General features: G+C 30.6%; 1 protein-coding gene across 1 annotated transcript in view; it reads right to left on the bottom strand.

Annotated features, from left to right (window-relative positions):
- Window positions 1-16673, bottom strand: part of LOC143195399 (lachesin) — a 161095-nt gene that overhangs the window by 143715 nt on the left and 707 nt on the right. The window lies entirely within an intron of this gene.

Here is a 16673-nt window from a genome sequence, read left to right as displayed (position 1 = left end):
GCTATCTATCGCAACAGTAAGTGGACCGTCTTGTCGCCTTTAGCACTGCGCAAACCAAGCCGGCAGTATTAACTTAGATCCTAATCTAATATTTATGTTGTAATAGCAGGTCAATTGAAAAGTGACCGGCCTACCATAGTAAAACACACTTTTTGGATGATACACTGATTATAGCGACCCTCCAACTTTTCAATACCATTTTTGTAGTAAGATTTATTTATCCTTTGCTTCAAAATAGGTCTCAGTTTCGTCGATCACCTCTTCATTCCACGAACATTTCTTCCCAGCAAGCATTCTTTTGAGATCTGAGAACAGGAAATAAGCGCTGGGCGCCAGATCTGGAGAATAATGTGGATGGATGGATTTTTTCCATGGTCAAAACGATGACACTGACGATTTCGTCCTTCAAGCGGTCCAATGACGCTATGTAATACTCGCTGTTGATGGTCCTTCCTTTTTCAAGGTAGTCAATGTCACTCGGATGACTATCGGCAGGACTTCGGAGTGAAATGATGGAGCTATTTTTAATAGATTATCACATATCGACGCTAAAACTCTGGTTTATTATGCTTAATCATCTTCAAACACTGCTCCGAATCATGAACTCGTCGTTGTTTTTGATCAAAAGTGAGCTCGCGCGGCACCCACTTTGCAGAGAGCTTACTCATACCAAAATATTCATGAATGATATGATGTACATGTTCAGTTGATATCTTTAGAGTGTCTGTTATTTCATTCAATTTAAATTTACGGCCATTCAAAATCATTTTGTGGATTTTTCTAATGTTTTCGTCGGTAACAACCCCTTTCGAGCGTCCACTGCGTTTACCGTCTTCGGTCCTCATTTTACCAGGTCTAAACTTAGCCAATCCTTAATGGTTGATTTTCCGGGGGCAGTGTCCGGAAACTCGGCATTAAGCCAAGTTCTTGCTTCAACTGTATATTTTCCCTACTAAAACATATGGATTTAATTCTAGTAGCACCATCTATGTGTCAGGCCTGGGACTTTTCAATTGATCTATTACTGCTGTATTCTCTTTTAAATGCATCTTATCACGTTGTACCTAACAAGTTCAAATGGTTTGAGTAAGAAACCTCTGTTCTGATGTTATATGATACTTGTAATTAGGCGATTTTGATATGAGCATAGAGTTTCTCCTCATATCTTCTTTCCGGTGTAATTAATCAGTCCTATAGTGTCTGGAAGAGCCTACTAATCTATATAATATATTGTGTAATAGAAATTAATTACGTACTAATAATTGTGATTCCCTTCCAACTAGTCAATACAATTTCTAGTTAATATATTTCAACCCCAGCTCTTTCTTGTAACTTGTTCTTTGTAGCGAAGATTTACAACAAGAATAATTTCGAGATACTTAGCATTATTGCCGCTGTTACTGGTGTTATTGGTGTTTGTGCTGTTTGATTATACGTTAAGTACGTAATGCACAGATTTACTTTACACTGAATAAAATACTACTAACTTTTCAATTAAATATTTTTAAAATATTTGAAAATCTACTGTCAGACTTTACAATTTTCGTTTTTTACAAATATGAGAAATGTTTTATTACTACAGTAATATATGTTCTATTCTATTTTTAACAGACTTTGAAAAAGAAGGAGGTTCAATGTTCGGCTGTATATTTTTTGTAATGTATGTTCGCTAATTTCTCCGTTAATTGAGGACCGATTCTCAAAATTGCTTTTTTTTATTCGAAAGAGTGCATTTCTAAGTTGATCCGATTGGAACCAAATCAGGGTCTATTAGGGTCTATATGTACCTAATAGTCTATTAACGACTATTAGGTACATATTTTATTTTAAAAAAATGAAAGAAAATGAATCAAAATATACTACCTTTTCTATGACCTTATGTGTAACAAAATTCAATATAATATTTTTTATATTTTATTTTCTTTGATCAATATTTTTGATATGTATATAATGTATATGCAAATATTACTGAAATACGATGTATTTCTCAACTTTTGAGAAATATATGTTACTATCCTATATGATGTTCGTCTCTCCTTTGAGATAGTTAATTACCAACATCAGTAATAGCGCTGGTTTACATAATCTAAATTCGTGGCTGTAGATACCAGATATTTGCAAAATTCTCCAAGCTCAAGTTTTATTAAAATATAATCAGTTTGCTTTAAACTAGGTACTACAACCAAAATTTAATATAAAATAACACTGTGGACTTGACCATTTTCTGACCTCGATGCTTATCACTTAATGCGGCTCGACCTTGATAATACGATATGCTAAATCAATAGTCAGTTGTAAAATATAAACGTAATGTACACATTAATATTTTCAACAAAATGTATATATCGAGAAATATCGCATCAAAAAAACTAGAAAATTTATTCAAAACAATCAATTTTCCGACTTATTAAATTAACCAAACTGAAACGGAACCTTTTCTGAACGCTGACCGATCTATTTAACTTTTTTTTAGTGAAAAATCCATCGAAAACGCCCGCCGAGAATTCACGAAAAAGGCAATTACGACTAAAGGGGATTTTTCGAAAGCAAAATGTCCCGAATAATTACCAAATCCATCAATACTTTAATCACCAAGAGTGGCAGACGAATGATTCGAATACGGGAAGGTGGCCCTTTACTCCCCCTTCCTGCTCCCCGCTCGCTAGTCTTTGAATATGCAAATGGTTTTTTGTGAAGGCCTCTTAAAAGCCTTATATTGGGAGCCAATATAAAATTTACATTTCAAATCGCGTTGGCGTTTTTTTTTCGGACCGGATATTATTCATAATATTAATATTTTTTGTGTTTATAACGGAAGATAGCAAACTAATTAACTCTTAATTGTGGTTAGAGTAGAATACGTAGTAATATACTGCAGATATTTTTTAAATGTAGGGGAAAATATGGGCTAACATTTGGTTTTCGAGTCAATACTAAAGAACTTATTAAAAATCAACATTTTGTTCACGTAATATTAATCAGTCAAATATTTTTACAATAAGATACAATAAGAACAAACCCAATAAGATTTGTATATTTCTCTGGAAAAACTATATTATCAAAATTGAGCACTGAACAAAATTGCAAAATAGATGCTAAATATAGAACAGTTCTTCAAATATGTGCTATAAATGTGACCTTAAGTATCTTTGAAGAAAATAATATTCATAAAATACTTATCTAGTAATAAACCAAATAACGTTGGTAATTGTAAGAAATAAATTGTTTTAATTGCAAATATTACATATCCAAGTGTCAAATTCTTGCCATGCAAAGTCATTATGTGCTCAAAGCCTACACCTCAAGCATTTAACCTAGTGTTGTCCTTTTGTATCTTCCGAGAACTTTGCTGGCGGTACATCAATTATGCGTGTACAAAGTTAAAAGGGCTTCATTCCCTATTATAGCACCTGGTTCAGTATCTGAATAAAATTTTCTTCTCTTCTCTTACGTCTATCACTTTATTGTAGTTTTTTTTTCTTATTTCTAGCCTTTTTTTCTGTTCTTTATCTTTATTTTTCTTTATTTCTCGCGTCCAAACATTGGAAAAGTTTGTTCTTGCAAGTGTAGATGCAAACCTACGTTCCTGTAGGTTTTCTAAGTGACAGTTTATTTTTGTATCGTTTCAGATATATTCTTAACCATGTTTTACTTGATATGCCAGATGCACGGAATGGATTTTGCAGCCCTTGTTAATCCAAAAACTTACATTCCATCGTCAAACATATTACACTAAAACATTTTTCAACTGTGTACCTAACACAGCTGTCCTACCTGATTTTGTGGCAGCCGCTTCTTCTGGAGAAAGCTCAATTTTTCAATCTTAAGCATTTCAAAGTCATTATCGGTACTTTGGAAGTGTTTACTGCTTTTAGGGTACCCATTTTATTGACCCGAATATTTAAAGCTTTAATATTTTGTTTTACATCCTAAATTTCCTTGATACTTTTGATTGCATCGATGCCATTCTAAAAAAGTAAAATAAAAAACACTACGAGCAGATGTCTAGCCACCCAAGTACTAGTACCTGAATATGGGCTAGCCCATGTTTAGGACCATAGTGATATTCGAAATTCTTGATCGAAATAAACTTGATCTTGTACTTTACAAGTCATATATTACAAACAATATCATATAAATAAAATTTGTTACAATGTTTAGCACTAATTTAATAACATGTTTGAAAAAAAAACATATTTTACGTAACTAACGACAATGTCTTAGTTTGTCTTGTCTTTCCATTGTTTGATATTGAGAATCATTTCTAGTCCACATTTAGTAAAATAAATCAGAATTAAGTGACATTTGTGATAAGGTGGGTAAGACTGGTTTTTACGAACAGGGACAGTGATGAACCACACATGTAGAGTCGTCAAACCCTTTTCAAATATAAAAACGTGTTCATTTAATATGACACAAATTTGTGCTAATCAGCACCTATGAAACGATTGTTTTATTTAGCAGGTTTTATTCATTCCTTAACTTGAACTCTGTTTGTTTGATAGTACATTCAAAAATCTAGCGTTCATGAAAGGAAATTCTTCTTTTTACTGATTAATAGGCTGAATAGAAACAGAGGACTCTGTATTTTGTAATATGTATTTTACTTAAAGCATTTTTGCATGTAACAGGTGAGAAAAAAGCTCCGCTACCATTTTAATTGGATATAACTTTGCTCAAAGGAAAGATAAGTAAGTTTGGTTTTTATAAATAGTTTATTTGCTCTCAATTTTTTTTTCGTTAAGATTGAAATTAGAAGAAGAATATTTATTATAGTAAATAGTAACCGCGATTCACTAAGCAACTTTCGACTCTTTCTAAAGCATATTTCATGACATCCTGCCACATCTGAAGCTGAATTTCTTCAATTTCGTGGCATATATTGTCTTTAAAATGTTGAATCGTTTGGGGCTTATTCACGTAAGCTTTTGATTAAAAAAAACATAAGAAAAATCTGGTGCTGTTAAATCCGGCGATTTGGCTGACCACGCTAAATCGCCACTTTGCGTGGAAAAAGTTCATTCAATAATTGAATTGTTGAACGAACTGTGTGTGCTGTGGACCCATCTTGCTGAAACCACATGTCCTCTAGTCCTTGCTCTTCGATTTCAGTCACAAGAAGATTTCGAATCATGTCTTGGTACCGTTCAGCAGTAACAGTAGCTGAAACACCTTGGTCATTTTCAAAAGAATAAGGACCAATGATGTTTTCAGCATGAATACCACACCATACAGTTGTTTTTAGTGGACGCAATGATGTTTCATCGATTAATTGAGGATTATGTAAAAATAATAATAAATAATATAAACCGACTGTTCTGTTTATTAACGTGTCCATTGAGAAGAAAATGGGCTTCATCGCTCATCAATTTACACGAAAAACTGTCGAAAATTCACATTTAAACGATAAATGATTTTGTAAGGTACTGGATGGTTAAGATATTTTGGAGGCAATTTCCACTGAGTGGCAGTAATGGAAATATTACCTTCAATAAATATTGTCACTATTTATGCTCGTTTTTGTGGTGTATATTTATATATCATAAAATATGGACATCAACACAACACAATGGTTAAAGCGAAACTGAGTTAAATGTCATATAAAAAAAATGGTAGCGGGACTTTTGCCCCACCTATTAATTTGTCAGATCTAGTTACACTTATTATCAGTAAACAAAAATCAATGCCAATCTCGAGAATTATAGGCCACAACATGAACTAAATAACTGTAGTTTAGTTCTTCAGTCATTAAGGTCAATGAATTTATCACTGTAAAAAAATAGCCACAAAGATTTGTTTTGATAAATTTGTAATTTAATAAAAAATGAAAACGGGAAAGCAACGAATTGAGAAGCAATTTATTTCAATTTGCCTCTGACGCGCATACACATACACAATACCGGCAAATTCGATCACGATAAAAAGGGAAAAAATCTGAAGGGATCTTTAGCTGGTAGAGCGGCAGAACTGCCAGAGAAATGCCACTAAATACAAATTTAATAAAAACGTTGACAGATCTAATGCGGTTTGATTGAAAACGTCTCTTTTCTACCGCGCGTATGAAAAATTGTCGTTTTCTCGACTGGTTAGATGGATGGAATAAAATATTATTCTTTGCGGTGTTTATAACACTTTTATAAAGTTGTAACAAAAAGCTGCCGGAGTTATAATTTGAACGAACTCATTTTTCAACTTATAACCACCTTTTTTTAAATCGTATAAAAGGTTTATATTATTTATTCGATAATTACTTTGTGTAACAATTTTGTTTGTTTTTCAACATTATATAGAAAGACTTTTTTGTCAAATTGTACCTGCAGGACACAAAAACTTATATAACTTAAAGTACTATAAATAAGTAAAAACGGTATGAAAAATTTAGAACATATTTATTTATTTATATTATTAATTTTATTAAAAAATAATAATATGTATTTACAAACAGACAATGAATCAAAATAACTCAGGCTTAAGAGTGGTCAATAGAAATAGTGGGTAATATTTTCTGAAAGGAAATGACGAAATATTAATTTTTCCTCTTGTGAACAGTAGAATCCTCTTCCATTACAAACCAGCAGTAATCTGCTAATATTTTATCATTCCATCTCCCTTGATAACGCTCTTCTATTTGTTTCACATCCTATGAAAACGTTCGCCCTGTTCTTCATTCCAAGATTAGGGGGAAAAATCGAAATGGTAATCGAAAAAAAAGTCATTCAGTATTCGACATTTTCAGCTTTAAGATTGCCTCAAAATCCATAAATTGTTTTCTTTGGAGTCAACCAAGCCACTAACTGTTTCGTAATATTTTCGTATTTAGTAATATTTTCACAGAATTCATTGTTTTTTGTATGTTTTCTTATTTGTGGACTAACAAAAATGCCTTCTCTAATTTAACTTCACTTAATTCTGAGAACACAGATATCAAGTATAATCATCCTTAACTGTTTTTATCCATGGCGGGGACAATTTTTTTATATTAAACCAAGTTATATATATATATACATATATATATATATATATATATATATATATATAATATATTATATATATATTTAACTTCACGGTCGTTTTTGGTGTCTCTACTGTCCCTCTGTTTCTACAAACAGAGAAAACAAAAATATTTCCTGAAACCTTCTTGTTGTCCAAGCGATATAGCAACAAATTTTAAATCAACACACACTTTCCAGATTATTTGTATTTGATTACGTCTAAAATTAGTTTTGTGTTTTCATACGTTTCTTTTAAAATCACTAAATATGTAATAGGTATGGAATAATTCAGCTTTTAAGCGTAAATAGTACTCACACTATTGTAAAGAACGAGAACAATTAAACCACCATCTCAACAGACAATCTTTTTTACAATGGAATAAGAAATCCAAAACACGTAATATCATTTACGTTGGAAAAATTGTGGCACACAACTTTATTTATACAAAGGTTTCAAAGAGCTTTCAATTAGAAATAAAGAATAGAATCTGGTTCGAAACATAAATCATTATGTTCAATATATAATTATAATAATCGTTCAATAAATGTTCTCATTTATGTATGAGATAATACAGGTGTACAACAAATGTGCAACTGAGTATTTTCAAGTGATCTCTATGCATTTGGGTATGATAAAAATTAAAATAATATCTAAAAAAATACCAAAACGTCCAGAAAATTTGATAAATATATCAACAATGCTAAATAGATGATATCTAAACACAGCCATACATAAATATATTGATATTGTATGTTATTATTGATATTATATATTATTGATGATATATATAATTATATAATATGTTCAGTATATAATTATAATAAATCTTCAATAAATGTTCTCATTTATGAATGAGATAACACAGACTTACAACAAAAATAGCTGTGGTGGTAGTTTAAAATGATCCCTATGCATTTTGGTGTGATGAAATTGAAAATAACATCAAAGAAAAACCAAGACGTCAGTACAATTCGATACAGCAAAATGGTTTTTTTTATAAATACAGCAAAAAACTTTTCATGTCTGCATAAGATGGAAATTGTATAGAATATTGCACAATACTGTAAGATAAAATAACGTCTTCAAAATTAAGACAAAATATACAATTTAAAATTCACCAAAATAATTAATAAATATTAATAATAAATAATTTAAGTAACATTGAATTACATACGACAGCAAAAATTATAACGATATCTAGTAGAGGTTACCTTAACTACTTTAAACCCATTAGAATTAACAAGCATTAATTAGATATAAAGAGTGTTTAATTACGTTCATTTTCACTCAGTAGATAAACATCGACATTATTTAATTTCATAAAATCAAAATCAGTTTCACTAATAATTAATATCAATCATTTATCTGAAAGGATCGTCTTTTAAAGGGTTTGTTTCTCCATATTACCAGCGCATCCTAAATCAACAATGCTAAATGGATGATATCTAAACACAGTCGTGCAGAAATATATTGTTATTGAATGTTATTATTGATATTATATATTATTGATGATATATAAGAATATATTTTAAATTAGTTCCTCTAAAAAGTAATAATACTTTTAATTGAAATACTATTTACGTTAGAAACTTCCTGGAACCCAAATCTATTTATAGTATGGGTTCAAAGAGATTTAAATTAGAATTAAATAGATTAGAATCTAGTTCAAAACATAAATCATTATGTTCAGTATGTAATTATAATAATTCTTCAATAAATGTTCACATTTATGAATGAGATAACACAGACTTATAACAAAAATAGCTGTGGTGGTAGTTTCAAATGATCCCTATGCATTTTAGTGTGATGAAACTGAAAATAACATCAAAGAAAAACCAAGACGTCAGTACAATTCGATACAGCAAAATGGTTTTTTTTATAAATACAGCAAAAAACTTTTCATGTCTGCATGAGATGGAAATTGTATAGAATATTGCACAATACTGTAAGATAAAATAACGTCTTCAAAATTAAGACAAAATATACAATTTAAAATTCACCAAAATAATAAGTAACATTGAATTGCACACGACAGCAAAAATTATAACGATATCTAGTACAGGTTATCTTAACTACTTTAAACCCATTAGAATTAACAAGCATTAATTAGATACAAAGAGAGTTTAATTACATTTATTTTCCCTCAATAGATAAACATCGACTAAATTTAATTTCATATAATCAAAACCAGTTTCGCTAATAATTAATATCAATCATTTATCGTCTTTTAAAGGGTTTGTTTCTCCATATTACCAGCTTATCCTAAATCAACAATGCTGAATTGATCATATCTAAATATAGTTCGTTCAGAATTATATTGATACTAGCGACCCGCCCCGGCTTCGCACGGGTGCAATGCTGATACTAAATTAAATACACTACAGAAAAAATATGAACGTTGTATATAAAAACATAGCGGCCCGCTCCGACTTTGCACGGGCATAAAATATATATGCCTATGTCACTCAATGAAAACATGATTAAAATCGATCCAGTATTTTTGGTTCATTCATTACTGCCCTTGGCCTGCACGCATTAAATTTGGAGTAAAACAATTCCTCTTCCCCTATCTTTGGAATATCTAAATTCATACAATTTTTATTACATTACACATTTTTAAACGCAAATATTAAATTTGCAATATCTCCAAAAATATTTGTTTAATTTACGTGCTGTAAGGAACCATATTGATCTATATTAATTGCACACTGTATTTAAGGTACTTAATGCGATAAGGATTAATGCCGTATTGCTTAAAATAGCTTCGTAAATAAGCTATTTTCTCACGTAAAAAGTAAACAATAAAAATGGTTAATGTGGGTTATCCCTAAAAGATAAACATATACCATCGGGGACTTTTTTGTAGACCTTTTTATGGTGTACAATATTGTAGTACATTAATTTGATCTAACTCGTAGGGTTAGGCAGCGTTTTTGCTAATTGCTAAATAAGCCTAAAAAAATAGGTTAATTTACGACATCACATTAGAAACCTCTAAAATTAGCAATGTTGCCTTAGTATATTATGCATGTATTATACATATAAACCTTCCTCTTGAATCACTCTATCTATTGAAAAAAACCGCATCAAAATCCGTTGCGTAGTTTTAAAGATTTAAGCGCACATAGGGATATAGGGACAGAAAAGGCGACTTTGTTTTATACTATGTAGTGATGGTACGTTATTATTGATGTTAAATCTCATTGATATAATACGGTATATATTTTAAATTAATTCCTCTAACAAGTATCACTACTGTATGTTTATAAAAATACATGAATTTAGGTACGAAAAATATTGTACCATATTTCAGTAACAGTAAGATATTTTTTGGTCTTTCACTTTAAATTCTTCCAATATTTACATTACCAATATTCACGATTTGACATTCAATAAGAGCTGAACGTTTTTCAACATTTCTTATTTAGGATGTGGTATATTAAATTTAAAGGAAACACAAAAGAAATAAAAGTGAAAAAAATAAAAATCAAGCAAATTTCATTATAGCTTAGAAAGATTATGTAAAATTTCAAGTAAATACCTTCAGTGAACACGAGATATCACGTCAACCATCTCGAAAAATGTAGTTTGGAGAAAAACACGTTCAAAATTTCGTTTTTATGCCACGTCACACAAACTTTATCTCCGAAAATAATTGAAACCTTAAACGGTTAACCTTGCAGAATATAAAGAAAAAAACAACGTGTTTAATTTTCTTAAGTAGAATACCCCTTAAGCATTGATAATAATAATTGCTATTATTTATTAGAAAACATTTATAAATAAGCACCATACACACCCAGATATATTTAATTGCAACTAAAATAGAAGAGTCTTCAGCTGATAAAATACAATATTAACCGAATACAATCAGCCAACAAGTCAAACAATGTATAGAAGTATATAGAAACATATATGCATGTTCTTTAACAGAAACGTTAAAGCAGGCGCCATATTCAAACATTAAAGGGTAAACCAAACAAGCCGAAAATTCAACAAGCTAATAAATAGAAAATAAACAAAGATTACGTGGGTAGGTTCTAATCTGTTCTACGGCTCTCTCAGCGAGGCCTTCAGGAAAACGGAAAGTGTCCATAAAACGTAATGGACTCTCGAATATCCAGATTTAATTAGTTGGTCAGCGGACCACGGAACAAATAAACGGTTACTGCCAAAACAACGCTGAGTCTTGAGTATATAAGATATTAAATTAATTGTTCTTTTGTACATTTTATCTAAGTTCAATGTTTTAGTATTATTAAATTACTCAGAAGCTATATTATCCATTTTAACAGCCATAACAAATGTCAAAATAGATTAGCTTCAACTACATGCATAGAGTAACAGGTCAATTGAGAAGTCCCCAGCCTGACACATAGATGGTGCTACTGGAATTAAATGCATCTGTTTTTAGTTAGCCCTGACCCTCAGAAGATGTGTGTATAAATTTGACAGCTGTCGGATCATTAGTTTGTGAATTATAACATTTTGAGTGAAGCAACTTTTGTTATCGTAAAAAACAGGTTAAAAAGAAATTTCGCGTGTTGATAAAACATTGCTTTTTGAAGAGAAAAAGACGGTGCCATGCCTTGGCTTGACGCCGAGTTTCCTCCAGGAAAATCAACCATTGATATGCTAAGTTTAGAGGTGGTGAAACGAGCACCGAAGGCGGTGAACGCAGTACTCGTCTAAAACAAGTTCTAACCGACGAATCAATAAATGGGGCTTCGAATTGCTTTCTCATCCACCGTATTCTCCAGACCTGGCCCCCAGCGACTAGTTCCTGCTCTCAGATTTCAAAAGAAAGCTCGCTGGGAAGAAATGTTCTTCAAATGAAGAGATGATCGCCGAAACTGAGGCCTATTTTGAAGCAAAGGACAAATCGTACTACAAAACTGGTATCGAAAAGTTGGTGGGTCACTATAATCAGTGTATCTTCCTTGAAGGGAATTACGTTGAATAAAAAAAAATTTACCAAAAAAATGTGTTTTACTATGGTAGGCCGGGGACTTTTCAATTGACTTGTTATATATAGAGGTTTTACTTAAATAGGCTGATACTGAATACGATCGGCTTTTTTGTACTTTAATTACAATCACTATTATTTGATTATTATGTATCTGCTTTCTAAAAAATATTGTGTATCCAGGGTATCTGCGGAAATAAAAAAAAACAGACATCGTTTTCCTTGGAAGAAACAACACAAGTTAGCCAGATTGCTTTTATCTAGTACGTATATAATTGTTAATACAGAGCATTTTTATTCATATATATTATTATTTACAGGAATACAACACAAGAAATCATGAAAATATTACCCACACTTTAAAATCAAAATGTGTACAAATTGGGAGATGGCAAAATTACTTTGAAGGAAAATGTGTATATACTATATGAAAAGTTTTTGTTACCCTTTAAAAAGTTTTTGTAAAGTGGCATCAATAAAACAATTATTTTCAAGGTGTACCGGGATTTAAGTGAAACCAATCTATGTTGGTTAAGATACTCATAATAAATATTTTGGTTTAACGCTCCTTCATCGATAAAAAATTTTCAACAAAGATGTTGAAAAAATACATTAATACAAAATAAAATAATAAAATTTGTAGACCAACAAGCTGAGTTTGATAATATAGACAAGAAATTATCTCATGATTACTTTATTATATTGTTAATAGATCCTTCAGCTCTCTCTTTATCTCCTCGATTTTACCATAATAAGAGCACAGCGGTAATCTTGATATATATCGTATATTTAATTTTTTTCTTGCTGCTCCTTAAAATACTACTTTTTGGTATGTTTTCTCCATTCTGATCATACAATTTAACCGCTTTAATTATCCGATCCACAATTTTCACAATAAAATTAAATCAAGACTCAATCAATTTGAGTTGTGTTATGTTTGTGTTGAACAAGCATTTTAAATATTAACAGAAACAGACTTTCATCTGTACTGCTCTGCGTTCAGTATGATGGAACAAAAAGATAGAAACTTTAACTAATCTTATTTAAATTGATAGCACTAAATAAATATGAAAAAGAGAAAAGCACTATAGACAATTTCAATATAGTAGTATAGTATATATACTTATATTTTAGCTTTTTGATATTTTATTATATTTGTCTTTATAAAGAATTCTATTTTGAGAAATTGATTTGAAAAATGACATTCGAGGTTTATTTCAAATTTAATTGGTCAATACAATATGACGCCAGAGGTCGGTCACGTGATGCGTATGAAATCTTCAACGAATGAAAGGTATTCTTGATAAAAGATTTTCTTTATAGGCCCCTGTAATGGTAATTTAAACTAACCAATAAAACGCAGCGAAATGACGTTATCAGCGCCTACCTGCTGAAACCACGCAAAACAAAAATTTTGAATTTAAATATATTATGTTAACACTCTATATGATTACTTACTCTATGACTACGGGGGTTATATAGGATAGACAAATGTATAAGACAACCATACAATATAGTACGTGTTGTTATATGTTAGCAACACTGTTTCTGTATATATATACACCGAAACATATGTATGGCTTCGTCAACACAATTAATACATTGTGGGGACTTTTAGAGCAAAATGAAGAATTAGCAGATGTCTTGTTATAAGAATGGGATTTCCATTGAAAACTATAATGATCTGATTTAAAATGAAATTATTACAATATCCTAGTACTGACCAGATTTAAGCCACCTAGATATGAGATTCTGCCAAGAAGAGTAATAATTCAGCCATTTGAAAGCTAAATATAGTGGAATTATGTTAATTCCCCATGGTACTTAAAAGAAGGTGGGATCCAGAGAGACTAGGAAATGGACACTATTAACCTGACGATTAAAAAACCTACCCAAAATCAGAAACGAAGACCTATGACACATCAATGTCAGGGCAGTTGGACTTCTTGACGACTCAAAAGATCTTAAGTTTGTGTAGTATGGTTTTTTCACAAAAGCAGAGCTATGCAAATTTTAGTAAGGAAATTTTTCATTTATTTTGCATAGTTTGTAATAATTTGAGACAGCAATAATACTACTCATTGAATTTCAAGTAATTGTTGATATTATAGTTATAATATTTAACCACTAATCCATTATTTAACGTAAAAAATATCTCAATACTACATATCTAACAAAAATTGATAATAACAGACATGAAAACATGTTTAGGCATACAGTGAAATCCCACGTCAACAACGAAAAATGTAGTAACCAACTTTGGCAAAGAAAACTTTAGAATACTAATTCCATAGTTTCTGAACCGAAACTAGACTGTATATCGATCAATCACAAACATGCCAAAAGGTACACAATAAATAATTTATTTTAGTGAAACTACCAACAACAGTATCTAATAAATATGTAGAAAAGTTTCCACGCGTAACTTTTCCCGATAACAAACTTTTTATATTAAAAATATTTTATGTAAAAGTTAAAAACTCATATCTCCATAGAGGCAAGTTACAGCCCTTGAAAATGAAAATAAAATACGTATATTTTTCACAAAGTTTAAATAAATACTATCAAATATATTTGTCTTAATAATGTTACCTAACTCTAAATTTAAGATGCCAAAACTAAATTTAAACTTAAACCGTCTTCGATTGATGACTTCCATTAATACCCTCCAGATATGTTTAAAACTCAATTATTTTTGCTCAATAATTTCTATAATATGCGGTGTAACTTAACTACACTAGCTCGGGAGATCATTGTTATGTTCACAAATGTGCTTTAAATTCTTCATTATCGTGACGTAGATATCATTAAATCTTTGTAAATATCCTCATTTCTATTCTCGTAACTATTTGTTTCACTTTAAAAACGTATTTTATTGAAAAATATTGGTACAACATATATTAATTAAAATATTTTCCATCATTATCTAAAACTCCCATTTTTCTAATAACATGGAGATACCACATAGAAAGAACAATATGTTGGTTTAGCAACATTCCTATCATCCATGCATTTTCGTACTCTTTCAGTCTTTAACAGTAATCAGTCTGTAGATAGTTGATTCAGCAAACTGTTATGCTGCCTGAAAGTTCTTTGAGCGTTTGAGATGAGTATTCGTCCAATACGTCTTTTTGGATGTAATTAACACCAGTGAGACTGGTTGCTGAGAGGTCATAACCACCTGGTTAAAGGATCATAATAAGGTCAATAATCTTCCACTTTGTAGCAAATAATTTGGAGCTCGCAGAAAAGATTTGAATAGATATAAGTTTTATGATACCTGTTCTTAGTAGCTACTTTAATATTTAACACTAGTTGGATAAAACTAATAAAATAGTTGAATTAGCATTTTATATTCACCAAATACACAAAAAAACTATAATGGCTCTAGTTTAATTAACAAACTTGAGGATATGTCAGCATGATTCACCATAAAGTGTTATCACCAACTAGCCAATAAATTTTAATCGACCATAAAGACTCACCTACCTCAAGAAACATGAACAAACTAACAACAACAAACATTACTTATTTAATTTAATCTATTCTAATATGTATTTACGACTAAAGCTCTATACCAAAATAATCTCTTTTAATTTTGATTTTGTTATTTAAGTAAGCAAGATGAATGAAGATATTTTGCATAAATTTATTATAATTTTTTCAATTGTTGTTAAATTATACTTTTGCGTACTTGCACTTGTTCTATAGCTCACTACTGTTATTTGTTACTACAATAAGATAGGGGAGGCATTGATAAACTGAATGGTGTAATTTGATAGAGGATGCATGTATTAAACTAATAAATATAATAGAGTAGTGTTGATTTCTTCAGCAATTGTCTATCTGCATTTCAATATCATTGTATCTTATTTTTAATTTCACTTACTTTGAGCATATTTTAATTCGGTAAAAGGATACTTTCTGCCTATTTAGAATGTTTTGTGGACAAACGAACTCCATATAATGGTACTACTAGAAATATATTTGGGCATTAAGGATATGATGATGATAATTCGATGATTTCATCTCATATATAATTTTGTACCTTTACAGATAGTAACAAAGTTTATAATAATAATTGAGCGTGTCTTTTATATACCAGTACTAAAGTTATGAATGAATTATTTCCGATATAAAATTCTTCTGCATTTGAAATATATTACATTACAGGCGAATATCACACCGAATAATAAAACTTTAACCTCGATAACGGAAGGTATCAGAAAGAATTATCGATTTCGAATTAAACGAAATAGTTGTACAGCGCCTTTTTGATATGCCAAAGTTATTTATATTTCTCGCCGGTTCAATGGAAAAAGCCTTTATCGTTATAACTTTTAAAAGTTCTTTCACATGGTCGTTAAGCATGCACACAAAGGCGTATAACGTGTAGAATTTTCTATACATAGATATTCGAAAAATAAACATGAATAAAGGAAATAAGTAAAATATATTAGAGGTATATACAGCTTATGTGCTTCATCTATAAATAATAAAATATATTTTTAAAAATTGTCTGTATTTTAGGATGCGCATGAAATAATTTTTATTGGCTACCTTAGAAAAGGCCATTTGAAGGACGAAATCGCCGAAAAATGGCCGCATTTGAAGAAAAAGTCAGTGAAAACGATGGCAAAAATCCATGAATTAGGCTTTGAATTGCTTCCTCATCCGCCGTATTCTCCAGATCTGGCCTCTAGCGACTATTTCC

The sequence above is a fragment of the Rhynchophorus ferrugineus genome, unplaced genomic scaffold, assembly GCF_030347505.1.
Source record: "Rhynchophorus ferrugineus isolate W39M unplaced genomic scaffold, kcgeb_rfMv2 rfM4, whole genome shotgun sequence".
NCBI classification, from domain to species: Eukaryota; Metazoa; Arthropoda; class Insecta; order Coleoptera; family Curculionidae; genus Rhynchophorus; species Rhynchophorus ferrugineus.
The sequence above is the reverse complement of the archived record's forward strand: the minus strand, read 5'-3'. Positions and strand labels throughout refer to the sequence as shown.